At 45.2% G+C, this 12,807-nt stretch overlaps 1 pseudogene; it reads left to right on the forward strand.

Moving 5' to 3' along the window:
• The first annotated feature begins 1,177 nt into the window (after window positions 1-1,177).
• LOC147662085 (uncharacterized) overlaps window positions 1,178-12,807 on the forward strand; it is a 70,104-nt pseudogene continuing 58,474 nt past the window's right edge.

Consider the following 12,807-nt stretch of genomic DNA (forward strand, 5'->3'; position numbering starts at 1 on the left):
GTAAAGACAGGAGTTAGAACTTCAGCTCCTCCAGTATCAACTGTGAAGTACTGTCAAGAAGAGTGTGAATGGAGCTACATTTGTTATATACTTCCTGAAGCGTTATGTTTATTATATACTTCCTGGAGCATTAGCTTTATTATAAACTTCATGAAGAGTTTTCTTGGTCATTTAGTCTTGAAAGGGTTACTGTTGTCATTCACTTCCTGAAACTGAAGTGACAGCAGCACATCCTGGTCCATCTCTTTTTACACAATACCTTCTTGTTTAAATGAAATCTTAGCCATGTGTGTCTTCGTAAAGCTGTACTTCTAGCAAGTGGGCGCTCCATGTGTGCTCTTTCTGTACTAAGTTATTCTCTGAACACTGGAAAATCACCTCCTTTTCTGAATTAAGTAAGATGTACATGTTCAATAGAACATTTAGTTAAATATCTCTGTATGGGGAAATATCTCTTGGTGACTTTCATAAATGGTCTTTTACAACTAGTTAAATATTCTGTATTCACATGCTCTTACATTTCCATTTAGTGATTTTAAATCTCTTTTACATCCAATAGGAAACCAGCCTTGAATGCACAAATTATCTTGAATGACCGTAATCGTGCAAATCTGAAAAGTGGTAAAAAAAAATGAGCTCCAATATTCAGGAAAAGATCTGCACAGTCAGAGACTGAGAAACCTGAACATAAACTGATAGATCCTCGAAGAGGCAGTCAAGAGCAATTCAGTGGATGTAAGAGTCTGAGCTGTGCACCTCCACGCAACAGGACTAAGAAATGACCTCTAGAAAATTAAGGCAACAACACTGACAAACCACTTCCTGTATTAACAGGCCTCCACCACCAGCTTTGATAATGTGTTCGGTATGAGGTGGATACAGCATTGCTCTACTTCCTGTGATGATGACAGACCCACCATTGAGCACGCTAGGTGTATTGTAAACTCTTCCTGGCCAAACCACAGGAGCAAGAGAAAAGCCCAAGGGAGTGGAGCTAGACAACTAAGGGCAAAGGAAAGAGGGTCTCTGAGACTGTCCAAATTTGCTTCGACCAGAAGGAAGACTAATCTTCACTCATAAACATGCAAAACCATTCCACAATCTAAAGACATAACCACCTACAAAGAAGCTTTACTTGCCACAGTTATCATATGTGTAGTTGGTGAGTCTTGTATTTCATTGTGAAATCTGAAATCAACCATCCAAAATAGCACACACATACAAGGAATGTGAGAATAACACAAGTGCTTTATCAACCATGTTAGCTCCTCGGGAAACCCAGTCATTGGATGCAGATAATTATAAACCTGACCCAGAGACTCTAACCAAGAAAGAGAAATCATACACAAGCAGCAAGAGCTTTAGTTTATCATCACTACTAAAGAGCCATCAGCACACACACACAGGAGAAGCAACATGCAATTGCAATGAATGTGTGAAGAACTTTAGTCAGTTAGCACTCCTAAAAGATCATCAGCGAACACATATGGGGGGAAAACCATACCATTGCACTGAATGTGTGAAGAGCTTCAGTCGCTTATCACTACTCCAAATACATCAGCGAACACACACAGGGGAAAAACCATACCAATGCACTGACTGTGTGAAGAGCTTCAGTCAGTTACCAAACCTCAAAAGACATCAGCGAACACACACGGGGGAAAAACCGTACCATTGCACTGACTGTGTGAAGAGCTTCAGTCTGTTAGCACACCTCAAAATACATCAGCGAACACACACTGGGGAAAAACCATACCATTGCAATGAATGTGGAAGTATTTTTTGTGATTCCTCAACTCTCAGGAATCATCTGCAAACACACACAGGAGAAAAACCATACCATTGCACTGAATGTGTGAAGAGCTTCAGACGGTTATCACAGCTCAAAATACATCTGCGAACACACACAGGGGAAAAACCATATCATTGCACTGAATGTGAGAAGAGCTTCAGTCAGTTTTCAAACTTCACAATACATCAGCTAAAACACTAGAAGAAAAACCATAGCATTGCAGAGAATGTGTGAAGCGCTTTAGTGGGTCATCAGACATACAAAAACATATTCGAACACACACTGGGGAAAAACCATACCATTGCAATGAATGTGGAAGCAGTTTTAGTGATTCCTCAAATCTCAGAAATCATCAGCGAACACACATAGGGGAAACGCCATGTAATGTAATGTAATGTATGTGTTCTTGTAAAGCGCACTGCTGCCCTGAGGTGTCGTGGCGCTGTAGACTGCTGGGGAACCCGTCCTGGCTATCCCTGTGAGATGGTCCCTACTGGGTATCTCCAAGGTGAAACCAGGCATCCCCAGCGAATATGAGGGGCCGTTGTAGAGATGAGGCAAGCTAATGCCCAGAGTTGCCGAGTGTGATCCCTGGTTAGAGTAGGCACCGAGGCGAGAATTATCGAGTCTGCTGACCCTGGTCCACGACCCTGCCGCGTCGAGAATTGAACCCTGGTACCGGGCCGTTCTCTGCTTCCAGGTCAGCCGCCTCTAACCAGTGAGCCACACCACTCCACAAATTATGATACAGCAGAAACAATCACGAGGCTATGAAATGTACACAATGATGACTAGATTTTACATATTAATATGAAATGTATGTTTTTAGAGTGCCCGGAATGTATGAAGAGCTTTAGTATGTTATCAATTCTGCGGATAATGGGGTTGAGTGCGCTACTGTAAGCCATCCCTGTAGTCGGCACACTTATATGGTACTGTGTGATACGACAACACAGTAGATTCCAAAAGATATTCAAATGAAGTTCCAAAACTTTCAGAGTTTTCAAAATTTAAATAAACTTTTTCATCAGTACGTCTCATATTTTCTTCATATGAAATGGATTGACAATCATGGTTATCATCAGGCGTGAAAAAAGCTCCAATGCATTTCGGACAGGTCGTCCTTTTTCAAGGAGCTCTGCAACAAAGGATACACGGAAACCCAATCAATGTAAGAACTTAAAACAACAATTAAACAGCGGGGTGACTGCATGTGGATATGTGGATCCGTGAAAAACAACCTCGTGCGCCCTTGTGACAGAGACAATAAAATAGTATGGTTGAGGGAGGATCACCCGTTTGTGAATTATAAGGGTAAATGGGATGGGAGTGATGTCCGTGCTCTGGACTCGAAAAGAATGCTGAATGACAAACGCTGGTACTCGATAACGTGGTTACCGGTCTTTAACAAACATGTGGAGTTTGGCGAGAGGTGATCAAACAAAGTAAAACAAAGTGATACGCGGCTTGTGAAAGCATGCGCGGTTAGAATAGACGGCAAGATTAAGACAGGCGAAGACTTACTGAGTTAGACGCAGGTTAGGAAGCATGAAGCTCCGGTTCAGGTTGTAACAGCCTTCGCGGAGTGGAAGCGGAGTTTAACATAACGGAGGCGGAGTGGTAAAAATAGAAGAGGGGTTAAAGTGAAGGGTGTGCAAAACGGGGCCATCTTGGAATGGTGCTGTGGTTAAAAACAAGTGAAATAACAAGGAAATGTAAACATGCGATTGCTAAATGCAAACAGTAAAACAGGATAAGGTGCATCAAGAAGTGCCCAGCGGGGCATTTATAAATAGCAACTTAGTTCTGTGCGGTCATTGAGACCGAAAGGTTTCTGGGATTGCAATCTGTACATCCATGATGTTTCTCTTTGCAGAAGGGTTTTGTTGTTATCTCTCCCTTCGACTTTGGGGACGATCTCCAACACCAAGTATTTGAGCTGTGCCACGCTGTGGTTAGCTTCATTAAAGTGGATGGCAATGTTAGATTTGGTGTTTTTGGTTCTGATATTAGACTTGTGTTCGTCTTGATTTTCCGACTGGTTTTTCCCACATAGGTTTTACCACATGGGCACTTTAGGAGATAGATCAAATTTGCGGAATCGCATGTGGCGTCAACATTGAGCTTGATATTGAACCCTCGCATGGGGTGACTGACAGTGTTCCCTTTGATCACATTATTGCAGTTACTGCAGTGGTGGCATGGTCTTGTGCCAGTGTGATGTGTTGCGGTAGGTTCAGTGGCGCTTCTTGAGAGGATCTCTTTGAAGTTCATTGGTCTGGTGTAAGCAAAAATGGGGGGATCTTTGAATAGTTCACCAAAATCTGGTTCAGAAGAAAGTATACGCCAGTGTTTTAGAATAATCCTTTTGTATTTATTGCTAGAGGTGGAGTACCTCGAAACCAGCACCATTCTCTCATTTTCGGTTTTCGATTTATTCTGCAAAGCTTCTGTGCGAGGAATTTTTGAAGATCGGTCAATGGCTTCCTTCAGGATTATTTCTGGGTAACCTCTCTCCTGGAATCTAGATGCCATAGATACGACTTGGTTTGTTCTGATGTCGGGATCAGACACGATCCTGGTGACTCTTAACATCTGGCTGTAGGGTAGGTGTCTCTTTAAAGAGTTTTGGTGAAAGCTGCTAAAGAGCAGAGCATTGTTGCGGTCAGTGCTCTTCCGAAAGAGATCTGTCTGTATTCCCTGAGGGGTTATTTTGATGAGCACATCCAAAAACGCAATTTCATGATGGTTGAGATTCCAGGTAAAGACAATTAGATCATCCTTGGAATTGAGTTCAGTGAGAGCCAATTCCAAGCTCTCTTCAGTGTTCTTCCAGATAAAAAGCAAATCGTCAATGTAACGAACATAAAGTTTGAGGTTATCCATCCAGGTGTTGGTCTGATAGATGTGAATGTGTTCGAAATTTCCCATGTACAGGTTGGCGTAGGTCGGCGCCGCACAATTGCCCATGGCCATCCCGGACAATTGCAGGTACCATTTCTCCTCAAATTTGAAATAACTATGATATACGGTATATATCATTAATTCCAGGATGAAGGGTTTCAGGGAATCGTCAATTTCTGATTGAAGTAGAGCTTGTTCCACGGCATTGATACCTCCTTCATGGGGGATAGAAGTGTATAAGCTTCTTACATCTGCTGTACACAAAATACGTTTTTCATTGTCAAGAAGTTGTAAATTTGACAGTTTGTTCAATAGTTCCGTAGTTCAATTCTGCGGAGACATCAGTGAACACACACTAGATCATAGTATTCTAAATGATCTGTAAGGTGCTTTTGTGTTGCTGGAGCTGCCAAATAAACAGTGTTCTCATAGACCAGCCTTGCCTAGAGGAAGGAGTTCTTCGATATAATATGTACATCAGAAGAAAGGCTACATCTTCAGTAGCCAAAGATAGTAGAAACTAATGCTTTCCACCGAGTTCATTTTAACAAAGTGCTGAGTCCGGGAAGTTCTTCCTGCTGCCGACCATCATCATCATCATCATCATCACCACACCACCCAACCACACTGCCAGTCAGGAACAGGAACGAGCCTGCTCTTCAGCAGACCCATCCTTATACATAACACACTACAGGGGTTTGCTTCAGGGTCAAACTCACTTGCCTTACACGTTATCAGCTACAAGTTCTAAACTGAACAAATTATATTTAGGAACAAGTGGTTTGTACAGCCATCTGTGGCATAATACATTTGAAACCCAATACTTTATGAATCTGTATGAATGATACATAACCAAACATCCAAACACCACCCATGTATGGACATCCAAGAGCCTTTAAAACCACACTACAGAGGTGTGTATCAGGCTTAAACTCTATTTACTTTAACATTAACATGAACTAAATTATGATATAGCAGAAACAATCACGAGGCTATGAAATGTACACAATGATGACTAGGTTTTACATATTAATATAAAATGTATGTTTTTAGATATGTAATAAAACAACAAATGTATTTGAATTCATGGTATTTGACTGCTGATTGTATAGGAGATCTTAAATGTGATTTACTCCCTACATTTTTAAGGATAATTTGTGATGTCAACAAGGAGCCTAGTTTATTTGGCAATAGAGGGGTTAAATCTCAATAGCGTGACTGCTTTCAGCTGGGATTCTGGCGCAGGTGGAATCAGAGTGGACATTTCTCGCCAGTGTGCCTTCTCTCAGAGTGAGAGGCGGTTCTTTGCTTGAGATGGTAATACCTCTCCGTCTGTGTTAATGACGAGAGAAGTGCTACCTGTAATACTGAGATCTGGGCTTCACTCCTGTTTTGGTAACATAATTCAGTTCTACCCAATCCATACCTGATTTGTTTAGGAAAGCTAAAAACATGTCTGTATCCTGGCACAGAAGGTTGAGCACTTGAAAGCAGTGTGCAACACCAGGATTGAAACATGAATTTGTCAAATACAAAATGTACTATTTTTTTTAAAGTTCTTATATAGTTCTGCTATAACTAATAATGTCTGATGGGTTTTCTTCGAGAGCCCTTTCTCCTTCGAAGAAGTTTTCCATCAACAGACCCAGTAGGAATTCCTATGAAAGGCTGACAATCTCTCAAACTATAAACAGGACCGGTGGGACGACCGTTGGTGTGGCTGGTATAATGTTTTGTTGCATTTTTGTTAGAGTGCCCTGTCCACCATACCCTGAATCCAGCCCGTCTTTCTTTAGTGATTTTTCTATTTTGGGTTAAATTTGAAGACTGTTCCTTTCCTTTATAGTTTGACAGATGGTTCACGGTCTGTCAGAGGAGCAGGCGTAACGGCTTCCACTACCCCGTTGGACTACCGTGCACAATATTTAGCGATCTCCACCAATCTGGCTATCCCTGTGTCTTCAGAGGAGCAACAGGAGCTCCTCCAAAAGCACCTAAGTGTGCTAAGTGCCATATTTCACATGGGTGACCAACAGACCTGTTTTACTCCTAAAGTGAGAGTTTGCTTTTGCTTTTTGTAAAATCAATAATGTACTTGATACACTGAGAACTTTCTACAAGGAAGTCTGGGTCATTTTTTCCTAGTTTTTTTCTGTTTCAGACAGTTCGTCTTTACATAATGTTCCTGAAGAAAAGCAAGTAGGTCAGAATGCCTACCATAAGTAGGACGAATGGTCTGATGTACGTACACCAACTGCCCCAGCTATGTCGGTCATTGTTGTGAGGGTTCCTGAGGTTCTGACCTCAGTTCAAACAGAGGGGAATAGTGACCGATTCTTCTCACCAACTTCCAAAATTCTCCAATTTATTTTTATAATCCATTCTTCCTTAGAAACCTTGGTTGGAAGTTTGCAACTTTGTGTCTGATGTTGTGTAAAACCAGTGTGCCGTTCTCCAAAGCTGTACTGTGCATCAAATGTTGTATAAAAGCAGTGTGCCACCTTCGGTGGCTGTGCTGTTGAATCGGATTATGTGTAGAAATAGTGTGCAGCCTTCTTCGGCTACATAAAGACGTATGTAAAACAATTAAAACTCTATAAGCTTGCTGCCGACTGCGGTGTCATAGTGTCCACCTTCTATCTGGGATTCTATCTGTTTGCTGTTGACTGCAAGCGTCATAGTGTCCACCTTCTACCATGGACTCTCTCTGTTTGTCGCCATCATTATGCGACGCAGGAGCTGCATACAGAGGTGCTGGAGCATTCACTAATAATGTGTTATTAAAATGTTACAGGTCACAATGAAAAGTTAAATTAAATGCTGTGGCTCTGTCCCTATTGTGGCAATTATCTTAAGCTACCTAGCGTCTTCATGTACATCTTGCAGAATAGTGAGCAAATATAGATTGACCATTCTATGCACCTCACTTTGTTGATGGGAAACCTGTGGGGGAGCATCCCTTAATTTGACTATTAAAAAAGGAATAAGGATAAGTAGACCTTCTTTGTTGAATTATCAAATGTTATGATATAGTAACATAGTCTTTATTGGGTTAAAAGCCTGTCCTGAGAATCTCGATCTCTCTCTGATATGTCTATTAGCAAAAATGACTATGATTTTGTGTTTCAGACCGCAGTCTTATGTATGTTTCAGCTAGGCAGTGTTCTCCTAGAATTCTGTTCTCAATTTCCAGCTGTACAAAACATTTTTAACAGCAGTGGATTATCCTGCCTTTCCTGAGTGGCCAAATCTCTATGTAGCTAGATGTCTTAAAGAATAGGAAGTTTGAACATCTGTCTCAGAACGCTTGATCCTCAAATCCTTATTTACTATAGGAAACTTCATTGTCCTGTATCCTCTGCTCCTGTTTCCAGATGGGTTACGTGGTCCATGAAACAATCTAGAATTGATAGAACCTGTTTCATTTGGTCATTCCTCTAGGTCTGCCATGGCTTCCTAAGTGTTTGCAATAACAGAACATTCTGAGAGCTGCTAATTGCTTTCAGTTTCCACTTTTAAAACTTTCCATTGCAAACCAATTGTTCATGCTTCTTCTGTTAATAAGCAGCTTTAAAATAGCACAATGATAATCTCCAGTCTTGCAAAATCCAGGTGTTCCCAGTGTCAATGATGGAAAGTCCTAATTTCTTTAAATGTAATTTACCGACTTTAAAATACAGAATTTTACCGATTTGGTATTTTAGAATCAGTAAATGCTATGTAGATAAAAAAATCAGTATTTTTTTACAGATTCGGTAAAATTCGGTATCTGTCATTCGGAATTTACCTAATCGGTAAATACCGAATCGGAAACCAAGTAAAACTGAAACTGAATCAGGCAGCCAATTAGGTGCTACCACCCTCCCCCTGCCTACCAGGAAGTGGCTACACAGGCAGCTGCAAGTAATTAGAAGGTTCTGGAGAGGCAGTTGGAGCTGAGCTGAGTGCAGGAGCCACAGAAAGAGTTTTGCACTTTTAAATTGTGAAAATGGCAAGCAGCAGTGAAAAGGAGCAGCCAGAGAGTAAGAGGAAACTAAAATTAAGCTCCATGGAGCTACAGGTCCTTCTGGAGGAGGTGGTGAAGGAACAACAGAATGTATTTGACAAGCTGTCCCTGACTGTGCCTGAATCTGCCAAGAGAAAGATTTGGCTGCACATTCAAACAAAGGTTAATGCTGTTGGAGTGACTCCAAGGGACATAGAGGACCTGAAGAGGAGGTGGTATGACCTCAGGAGCCTGACCAAGAAAAAACTCTCTGAAATCCACAAACAGGCAAACAAAACTGGAGGAGGGAAGAACCGTGCACCCCCCCTGACTGACCTGGAGGAGCTGGTGGGGCCACCATTGAACCTGAGAGTGGACTGGGAGATGCAGACAGCTCAACCAGAGCTGCAACCAAAAAGGTAAGATGCATGCACAGCAATCACCCCCACCCCATCAGCCTTCCCTTTTCCCCATGTGGCATAGTTAACCCCAGTCCAGTAGAGGTTGCACTATACAGGAGCAATGCATCATGGGACATGTAGTCAGTAAATGAAAGACCATGTCATTCAGCCCAGCAAGCAAAAAGTCAGGCAAATCATGTCAGACATAAGGAAGCGCATGCAACATCTAAAGTGTTAAAGTGTGAAAAATGTGATTGTAGTGGTTGTGAGGCAGTAGCACTGAGCTAATGTTCGTTTAGATGTCCACAGGCGAGACATCTCGCAAGCACATCAGGGAGACAGAAGGCACGGCACCAGAGAGGGATGACAGCCAGGATCCAGGACCAAGTGCAGGGAATGTCACAGAGGAGACAGGTGCACCAACTACACAGCCACCATCCCAAGACACAGAAATGGCTCCACAACTGCATGCGTCCCCAGAATGTTCAGGATCCCCTCTGCTACTGTCCTCACCTGAACTGCCTGCATCACTGCCTCTGACACAAAAGAGCAGGAGGCATGTAGTTGCCCCACTAGTTTAAATGGAGTTATCAGCAGGTGACATGGAGGTGGATGACACACAAAGCATGGCAGGTGAAGGTAGCCCTGCAACACAGCAGCCCACTGCAGAGGATGCCCGTACAGCTACCAGACGCTGCAGGCACAGACAAAGCATTGTACCAGCACATGTTCAGGGTCCCAGTGTCTTCCGTGGCCTTGAGGGGAGCATGGTCAAAAACCAGAGGATCCAGGGGTAAGGCCATCCAGTCTGTGCAACGCCAAATGAGTAACCTAAACACACATATGGAAGGAATAGAGAAGGGCATTAGAGAACTGGTAGATGTGAACAAAGAGATGACAGTCGGTGCAGCTTCTGTGCACCAAACTGGACCAGGACATGGCAGCTAGGCGCAAGGAGAGGCAGCAAAATAAAGCTATTAACCGCCTGGCCACAGCCACTTCCCTGCTATGCAGAAGATGCATTAACATGCAGGATGGACTCACACACAACAGCAATGAGGTGTCTAGGAGCATTGCTAGTTTGACAAGTGCTGTAGAGGTGCTGATTAATTCTCAGACAGCACAAACTGCTGCTCTGGATGCACCAGAAAGTGAGGAAAGCACCAGTAGAAGCAGCATGACAAGCCCCCTTGTTGTCGAGACACGGAGGAGCAGCAGGCGCCATGGTGAGCCAGCAGCCCAAACGCACAGTGAAGAGAGCCAGCCCCTTACATCTGGCACTGGTAGGTGTTGGACTTGGCCCTTCAGGCAGGTTCACCCCTAAAACGTTTTGCTTCTGAATGTGAATTGGTGGTAGTGATTTTTGGTTTCTGCGCACTTTCACTGTGTCCTAGTGGAAAGTGCGTGCGCACTCTGAGTGCGTGGAGTAAGGTTGGCCTCCCCTCTCATAGGAATGCATGGGTAATGTCTGTGTTCCTGGTAGTTCCTGATGCGTGAGGTGTGCAGGCTCGAGTTTGGTATGTGCGGACTCGTGTGATTGAATGCTGCACAATGATGTGTGCGGGGTGAATGTATCTAGTGTGGAAGTGCCACTTCTGGTCATGGGTGTGTGTGTGCAGTGAGTGTGCTGGCACGTGATTGGCTGGAGCTGGCTGGTGAGCCAGGCTCCAGTAGTCTGGGTGGGTCTGCCCTGGTGGTGAGTGTGGAGATTAGCTTGAGTGATGTGAGGGAGGAGTGCCCCTGGGTCCTGAATAGGGCTGGGCTTTCCCCACACAATGCTGGCTCCGCCCCCTGTGGTGCGTCTAATGACCCTAGCCCTGCCAGTGAATAGAGTGAGGGGCTGAGCACATCAAGAGTGCTCACAAACCAGCTGCGGCTGGTTTTTCCGCCTCACCCTGAAGCCAGACAAAGGATTTATTAGAATAAAAAGGGGCTGTGTCCCCTCACAAATGTCTGTTCCTGATCTTGACTGGAGATGGGGCCTGCTGCTGCTGGGCGCCAGGAGAGATCGCCACTAGGACCACCTTCCTGCCTGGAGGGACCAGTGAGCTGGCCCTGGGCCCAGCCTTGCCCCCTCCCCACCCCCCCCCCAATCCTGCTGCATTCCAAGGACCTTTTGCTGGATTTTGTGTTGCCCTATAGCGCCTGGAAACGCTTGACTTTGGCCCCTAGCGCTTGAGAGCGCCTTATTTTTCACTAGCGCCTGGGAGCACTTTTATGTCCGCTAGCGCCTGGGAGCGCTTTATTTGCTAAGGCCGGGGCCCACCCGGCATTCCTTGCGTGCTGTGCGGTGGAGCGGAGCAGCGCGGGTGACCACTCCGCTCATTGCTGCACTTTCTCAGCCTGTGCCCACCCGGCATTTGCCCCACTGGATTGCTCTCCCCCGGCTGCCCACGCCGCACTCTGCTGCTTTCAAGCCGCTTCCAGGGACAGAGGTACGCCTCAAACAAAGGCGTCGCCCGCCAGAAGCGTACACCAGGGTACGGCCCCAGTACGCCACGAACGTACGCCTGAGGTGTACAAAAACGCACCAACCTTTGCTTTTCTCCCTTGCGAGACGTACTGCCTTGGTCCTTTAGCAGCGCACAAAGCCTGCAGTGACCGGAGTACGCGTCTCACGCGGGATGCGTGAGACTCGGTAGGCTCCTGTGCCGGTGATCCTACGAGGCGCACAGAAGCGCTACTAGGCGTTCCGGCCTCAACGCACAGCGCACCCAAGTGCAAGAGAGTGCTCTCGAACCCCCAGAGAGGGGGGACTCCACCCGCAGGCACCATCCTTCTCTAGAGCCACAGAGGCTCTCAGTGCCAGAAACCTATTTCGAGCCCCCAGGAGGGGGGCTCCATCGTAGCGGGGATTTGTGAAAACGGAGCCACAAGGCTCAGAGGGCGCGTTGCGGTTCCGAGCCTACCAGAGTTCCGGGGGCATCCTTTCTATGAGTCCCCAAGGGGGGACTCCTATGATTTCAGCGCCACAGTTGTTTCCAGAGCCCCGAGAGGCTCAGGGGGCACCGTTCTTCATTGGTAGAGCGGCCCCGGAAGGCAGCGGGCCGCTCCCACCTTGCCCCACACTGTATTAGAGCCACAAGGGTTCCAGGGGCATACTTTGTTCAGAGCCTGTGAGACTCCAACGTTGGCCCCATCATTTCATCTACAGCTGCCCAGCACTTAGTGGGCAGCTGCCATGTTTAGGCCCCCCTGACTTTGGGACACAGGGCGTCCTTGCCCCAGAGAGGCCAGTCGGCTTAGAGACAGTCACAGGTGGTGACTTATGTGAGTGCTTCGCAATTGTTCTTACACCGCTAAATGTTTTTAGGCATCATGTGTTTTCCTTCCCTGCTCCTCTGAATGTGTTTTGATGCGTCATGAGCCTTGTTCTTACACCTCTGAATGTTGTGATGCATCATGTGTAATATGTTCATGCATATACCCCTAAATGTTTGGTGATACTTAGGTGGTTCTTCTTTCTAGTACAGGTGTTGCTAGTGAGGTCCTGGTTCCCTGCGTGTTATTTTCCTAAGGTGGTTAGGGTTGCGTAGGTGGTACTTACCGGTTACCAGTGGTTACTGGTTGTGTACTTTGTTATATTTTGTGCTACATTTCCTATTTGGTTCTACAAGTGTTCTATGTGCTAATTACTATTCCTACAAGTGCTAATTCTACCAAGTACTAAGTCTAAAAGTGCATATTCCTGACAGTGATCCATGTGGCCCTGTCTTGTACATATC

Source organism: Lissotriton vulgaris, unplaced genomic scaffold (assembly GCF_964263255.1).
Source record: "Lissotriton vulgaris unplaced genomic scaffold, aLisVul1.2 SCAFFOLD_692, whole genome shotgun sequence".
Taxonomy (NCBI): Eukaryota; Metazoa; Chordata; class Amphibia; order Caudata; family Salamandridae; genus Lissotriton; species Lissotriton vulgaris.